A 7,429-nucleotide genomic window follows, 5' to 3' on the forward strand; every position below is an offset into this window, starting at 1 on the left:
TGGTCGGTTTCTCCAAGTGCAGTCCCACGTGTCAGTGAAGAGGCAAACCGAAGCTCGTTCCGTTTGCGTGAGCCGTGTGCAGGACTGAAAGTGTGTGGGGTGCAATGCGACCGCGACAGGAGTGCTGTGAGTGTACCGCCTTTTTTCCTTTTAAACTAGGTGCTTCGCCCCCTCAAAAAAACTTTGTTGCTTCGCGCGATCCATCGATACTACTACTAGTAATCCGGTAATCCCGACTAAAACGGCGTGGCCGGGTCTTTTCCCACGCGATATGCTGGGAGGTTGGCTTAGTTGGGTTTTTTAGGATGAGTAATGCTACACCTACGTAATCCCAGTTACATAATTAACATAATGTGAAACATGTGAGCTGTTGATTGTCGATTGGGGGGAGGAAGGGGCCCACCACCATGAAAATCAGGGGAGGAGAGAGAGAGGCAATTTACGTTAACCCTTTCATAGGTTCCCGTAGATGTAGAAAGATGTGAAATGCGTGAATGTGTAGTGGACGTACTATTGGAGTGCCTAAGATAATTTGTGTATGTATAGACCCTATGTGTTTATTTTACTTCACATGTTAGATTTGTCTCGGTTCAATAAAAAGCAGAGTTGGTGATGATGGTGTGCCTGTCATCCTGCAATATAGGCCGTCCGATCTATATCTAACGGATAGGAAGGAAACTATGACAATTTACCCGCACTCATCTCCACATTTGCAGATAAGGCTTTCCCTCGTTCATCCTTTTCTCCCACAAGATCTTGATCTTCGGTGCAACGCACGGGCATCTTGCTAGTACTCCTACAATATGTATATTATTGTGAAAGTTCATATACACCGGCCGAGATTAATGCAAACACGACAGATTTTCATTACATTTCGAACTTTTATAGGACAGAAAAATAAAAGAAACCCGACCCTAAACCTATTCTACGGCGGCGACCGACGTCCTCCATCTGCGATCTCTATGTACGGGGGCGGGGTTCAAGACCCGTGAAGTGAAGGTGCGGTCTCCAGCGAGGAAGAGTAGAACATGGGATACGGACCGGCCAGTTGGCACACCATGCCCTGCCGCCTCCCATGCCCTACTCATCCTCGGAGGAGTCCCCGACCTCGGTGGTGCCGGACATTGGATGGCGACAAGTAGGACGCGTGGCTGACGTTGCTCCCGTCGTCGGCCGCCAGCGTGGCCACCGCTTGTGCGGTCGCGTCCGCGTCCGGCTACGCCGCTATTGCGTCGCGAGAGGCGACTTGAGCGAGGGCGGCGACCTCGAGCTTCATCCCCGAAGACAAGCTCTCCCGCAGAGCGTTCACACTTCGGTTATGGCGGATGTGGTGCCAGGTAGGAGGACGATGCGCTATGGTGTGGAGGTTAGCTGGGCGTTGCCGCTTTAAGTAGCGCATTCCAGTGAGGCCAAGCGTCCGGATGCGTCATTAAGTCGCCGGAGTTGGTTCCTCGGGCACCGAGCCTCTTAACGACGACATACGAACAGACGACATGAATGCGGGAAGCTGGCGCCGGCTGGGAATGCACCGTGCGACGGCGCGAGGGACGAGGGTTTTGGTGTGCCAGGGTAGTCAGCTGCGGTCGTGGCAACGTTGGAGATGCCCTTTGCTCACATGCGATCCCCGCATGTCATTGAAAAAGCAAGACAACCCGGCATGGTCTCAGGTCCAGAGGATGCAGTTGGCCACTCTACGCCACTCCGCGGACGCGTCGCGGCGCCCCGTGCATCCTCGACGAGCCGGCTGTTGGGGTGTGTTTGGATTGTGGCCAAAGTGCACCTTACCAAAATTTTGGTCATGACCCAAAGATTGGTCTTTGTTTGGATGGTTGCCATTTTTTTGGCATGCCAATGAACTCTAGCCAACTCTAGTTCATTTTTCTTGCCAATGTCGACCAAATCATGGGCAACCAATACCTCAATCAAAATTTTGGTCATGACCCAAAGATTGGTCTTTGTTTGGATGGTTGCCATTTCTTTGGCATGCCAATGAACTCTAGCCAACTCTAGTTCATTTTTCTTGCCAATGTCGGCCAAATCATGGGCAACCAACACCTCAACCAAATTTTTGGCTACCCAATACTTTGATGGGGCAACCTTGGGCATAAACCAAACATACCGTTGGTCGTGCCACAGCAATAACGCCACCCTCGACACACTGAAACCGACCGTGTCTAGCTACGATATGAGCGTGTCGCTCACCGCGGTCGCTGTGTCCAGAGGCGATGCTGGAGCTGCGCCCCGTTGTTGGCCCCAACGACCCACATGAACGGTTGTCGGTGGCGAGGAGGTCGTGGGCCAGCTCCTCCATTGGACTAGTCTGCGCTACGTCGTCCCGACGGGTGTGCCCCACATGTCAGTTTCCCTGTTTTCCCAGCCATATTCGAGCGTCAGTGCTCCGCGTTGCGCATTAGGCCTTTCACTATGTAGGCCAAGAGAGACAACTTATTGTTTATTTGAGCCGTTCAAGTATAATCATGTGGCGTTTGCTTATTTCTCATTCCTCTCCAACCCTCTTCTTCATCGATCATGTCGCCCTTGAGTCGAGTCCATCCTCCCGCATACCTCATTTGAACATTCCGCCGAGTATCATTCGCATGTACCCACCCTAGTCCTCTTTCAATAGATCTCCTGACCCCAAGATGAAATCGAGAGGGAATGAGTGGGGCACGTGATACCTAAGGCGGATTCAAAATTTTGAACCGGTGATCATAGCATCCGCAAATCATATATAAAGGGTATTCAATGTTCATTTCGTTTTTGAACGTACAATATACTCCCTCCTATCCTTTCTAGTTTACATATAAGTTCTATGTGTAGTCAAAGTATCTCTACTTTGATCGAAAATGTATCAACATTCAACAACGCCCAATCAATATTGTTAGATTCGTACGTACTCCTAGATTTGTACTCGAGATGGTTTCCAATTTGACTATTGACAAGATTAATAGTACATGAGATGTATAATGTAAAAATTATATCATTGGAAACTCCTTTCACATACGAATTTGACCATATGCTTTGTGTAAGTTGCATGTCATATATTATTACTCTAACATTTGGTCAAAGTTAGCCTCGAAAAACGCATTAGACTCTATATGCTTTGTGTAAGTTGCATGTCATATATTATTTCTCTAACATTTGTGTAAGTTGCATGTCATATATTATTATTCTAACATTTGGTCAAAGTAGTATAGTGGAAGTGGATCCTCTGACGTAGGTATCCCTGTCTTACCCTCCCTTTCGGTCACTTACTGGCGGACCCCATGCTTGCTAGGCCCCGCATATCAGTTACTCAATGGGTTCGGCCACGTCAGGGGATCCTCATCCGTAGTATACTCCCTCTATTCTTATTTACTCCGCATAAAACGGAGGGAGTGGTGGTATAATAAATGACGCAGGCGGGGGAGGGGGAGGGACGTCGGTTTGTTCTCAACTGCGGTCCCACAAGCGAGCGAAAACGCAAGACGAAGCGTGTTCCATTCGGTGAGCGACGTGGAGGGTCCAGCGTGCCGGGCTGCAACGCGAACGCGACAAGAGCGATGTACAGTCAAAACTGATTGACCGGTCGTCACCGGAACCACTATTCACACCAGAACCTTTGCTGCTCGGCCTATGCCAGCCACTGCCCTAAAACCACACCAAATCTCCAGCCCATTCCCCCACCTTTCGATCCCCTAGCCCGCATCAAGCGTCCCCTAGTTCACCGGAAAGCCATGGTGCGCCACAAGATCACTTACTACAAGATGCTGACGCCGGAGCGCCGTGCAGAAATCGCGGCGACGGTCGACGCCACAGACCTCTGTTCCCAAGCTCGCTTTGCAGCGGGCCAATCCTCGAGTTCTCTGGAGCCAACCACGAGGAGGAGGAAGCCGATCCAATGTTCATGGCGGAGGTCGCGACGCAGAAGGCCCCCGATGCTATGAGACGATGGACGTCGACTTCGTGCCGGCGTCCGAGTCCCCCATGGTGCAGGCGGACTAGCGGTTCAACATGGCGATACTAACGAAGGACCGGGAGGCAGAGGCTTAACTCGACGCGGAGCGCGCGCATGCCTCTGCCATCGAGGCCCTCCTGCAGGCGGAACCGGACGTCCTGGACTTGAAACGAGCGAAAGAGGCTCGACTCGACGCAGAGCATGCGGATGCCGCTCTCATCGACGCCCTCTTGCAGGCGAAACCGGACGTCCCGGACTTGAACCAGGCGGCGGAGGCTCGACTCGACGCGGAGCGCGTGGATGCCGCTGCCATCGTGGCCCTCCTGCAGGCGGAACCGGACGTCCTCGACTTGGACCGGGTTGTGCTCTCGTCCGTGCAGAGCGCCCACACGCTCCGCTTGAACGAGTAGCTGAAGGCCGAGGACAACCATGGTGCGGAGACACACATCGGCAGCGATGGCTGGTTCGTGCCGGCAGCCAAAGACGACGAGGCCGTCTCTTTCCGTGAGCAGTGATAGTTTTTCTTTATGTTGTTGTTTTTATGGATCTTTTGCTGTGTAAAAACATATATTTGTTATGCAAGTCTCCTAACTTGGGTCAGTCTACCATTTCAGGCGGTTGGATGAATATCCTACGTCTCCTAACCCTTCTTTCCTTCTTCCTCAACTCTTCTTCTTCCCCAATAGACCACCACACGAGCCGTATGGATACTCCCCAACATGTGGTTGGATAAACATACTCTATGAACGAAAATTATGTGTCAGCGATAGGATGGCTGAGTTTGGTTTGTTCACATGCGACATCACGTGTCAGTGAGGGTGCGTTCCCTTGGTTGGGTTTGCGGCATGCAAGAGCGACTGTGTGAGGGTGCGGTGCGACCGCGACGTGCAGGAGCGACCGTGTGAGGGTGCGGTGCGACCGCGACAGCCGCGCGCAAGTGTACCTCCTTCTCATTTTGAAAACTTTAGGCAAGCTTGGCAAAAATGTGTGGCGAAGTTTGGCAATGCATGGCCTAGACCCAAACAGGATAAGTACGTACGTACTAGGAGTACTAGTGTTAAAAAAGAAAGGCGTGATTTTCCTTCACGGGATTTAATCGATACAAATCCTCGTTTCACGTGTCAATTAATGCGTATTTTTTCTCCAAAGACCAAAGAGCTAACCATCTCACTCCTCATCGCTTGATTAATGCAGCGCCATACAAACCAACCTTCTCACTTCCGCATGCATGCATGTCATCTCTCTCTCTCCCGTGTCCATCTCTCTACACGCATGCGCCTCTCGCTCTCTCTCCTGTTTCTGCACGCAAGCAGCTCTCTCTGCCTTGGGAAGATGCGAAGCACATGGGAAAGAGAGATGGGATTACTACAGGCACGCATGCGGTGGAAAGGGATGGAGGGCCCAGTTGGAAAGAGCAGCGAAAAAATGCCAATGCGCAGAGCATTGCAGGGAAAACGAAATTTTCTTAGACGCAGACAAAAAAGGACCAGAGGGAGTACTACTAGGAGTACTAGTGCGGTGAGATGGTTTCTCGAAGAAGACGATGGAGAAGCGGAGTCAGCGAATAGTGAAATGATGGTTGCTTCATCCGTGTTTTTGTGATTTGACGCCTCACTGCTTTGTGATTTGTGATAGAAGGGACAGGGGAGTAGACTCTGTGCTCTATACTGTACTACATGCGTCCAAGCATGGGAGAAAGAGGAGAGACGTTGCATTTTCCTATTCCTTCAACCAATCAATCAGGGAGCTTCGGTTCCATCTTTTTGGCTTTGGCAACACCGTCCACAATGGTTCCCATGATGCCAAAAGCTATTTTCACATTTGGCTACACATTGTGGATGCCCTTAACCATACCACTTGGTTTTGCTCCTGTGTGCTATCTATACAAATATCAATTATATTGTAGCGACCAGACCTCAAACGGTCCAATCTCTGTGCTCAGGTGTCATCCCTGGATCAGTAATGCTGACACCACACAGTACTTGTCGGATTTATAACAGAGTAGCAATCACACACTTATTACATCGAGTGTCTCAAAAGAGAACTTATTACAATAAATATGGCTTAAGGCCATCTAATGACGATAACAGCGGAAGGCTTGGAAGATAAGTGAGTCCATCAACTCCAACGACATCACTGAGTATAGAACCACGACCTGAAACTCCTTAATCGTCGTCTGAAAAGTCTGCAATATTAACGTTGCAGCCCGAAATGGGTCAGCACATGGAATATGCTGGCAATGTAACACATAGAGAGTAATGGAATAATCAGGCTATTCTATATGCATATTTGGCTGGTGGAAAGCTCTATGGTTACAGTTTTGCGGAAAGCCAATTTTTCCCTACTGCAAAGGAATAAATTTTATTTAACTATCATGGTGGTTGTTAAACATTGAGAATGGTTGACAGCATTCTCAATCCCAATTAAGCATCATCATTAAACAAAACCCAACAAAATTAATTTTACAGTAACATGTTGAGATTCACATGATAATCCAGGTACTAGATACTCAAGATGTCCATAACCGGGGACACGGCTAACCATGATTAGTTTATACACTCTGCAGAGGTTTGCGCACTTTTCCCACAAGACTCGATCTCCTCCGTTGGTTTTCTCGCACTGCATGGTGTTTGAGAAATGGATGACCGAGAGATAGTCTTTCAGAAGCGCTAGCACCTTACGAACGGGTAGAACGTACCAACCTACATCCCCTACATATGCTAGTCTACCACTGTAAGAGTTCGCACAACTTAGTCAACTATGCTAGAGCCCAAACCCACAATTTAATTAGATCCTAATCATGCAATGTGTGAGGATTGGTCTAATGTAATAAAACTGGGTAGTTGGAAAGCATGATCAAAGTGTTACTTGCCTTGCTGATGATCCGGGAAACCTAGCGATTCGAAGTAGCAAGCGGCGCACTCTGGGTACTCTATCGCAAACAAACAAGCATACAATAAGTACTCAACTAATGCACATGTAAAACTCAAATAAGAGATCTAACTAGAAAGTTCAACTTAAGAACTCCGGTTGGCAAAAAGAATCAAAACGAATGAGGCAACGAAAGACAAACGGCAAAAGAAACAGGCTTCGTTTACTATTCTGGATCTAGGGCAAATTTTACAGTGGCAAAAACTTGTTTAAGTTGGTTAAACGGAAAGAGGGTTTCGAGACGAAACTCCAGGCGCTTGAATCGCCTGATTCCGATAAACAAGTGAAAAGTTAGACTAAAACGAAAATCGGATCAAAAATCGCGATCAGAAAAATCGCAGATTTAATCCAAGAAAAAGAAAAACGATGAATGTTTGTTAAAACGAACGAACGGGCGAACGCTTGCTATTTAATTAAACTGGAAAAATCGATCTATTAAAAACCGAATCTAAAAAAACAAGCAAAACCGTCGGAAAAACCAAACGGTTTTTCAAGAAAAACGGAAGGCGAAAAAAACTACCTCCGGCGAACGGCGGCGGCGGGGTCCGGCGGGGCGGCGCG

This window comes from Triticum dicoccoides, chromosome 7A, assembly GCF_002162155.2.
Source record: "Triticum dicoccoides isolate Atlit2015 ecotype Zavitan chromosome 7A, WEW_v2.0, whole genome shotgun sequence".
NCBI lineage: Eukaryota > Viridiplantae > Streptophyta > Magnoliopsida > Poales > Poaceae > Triticum > Triticum dicoccoides.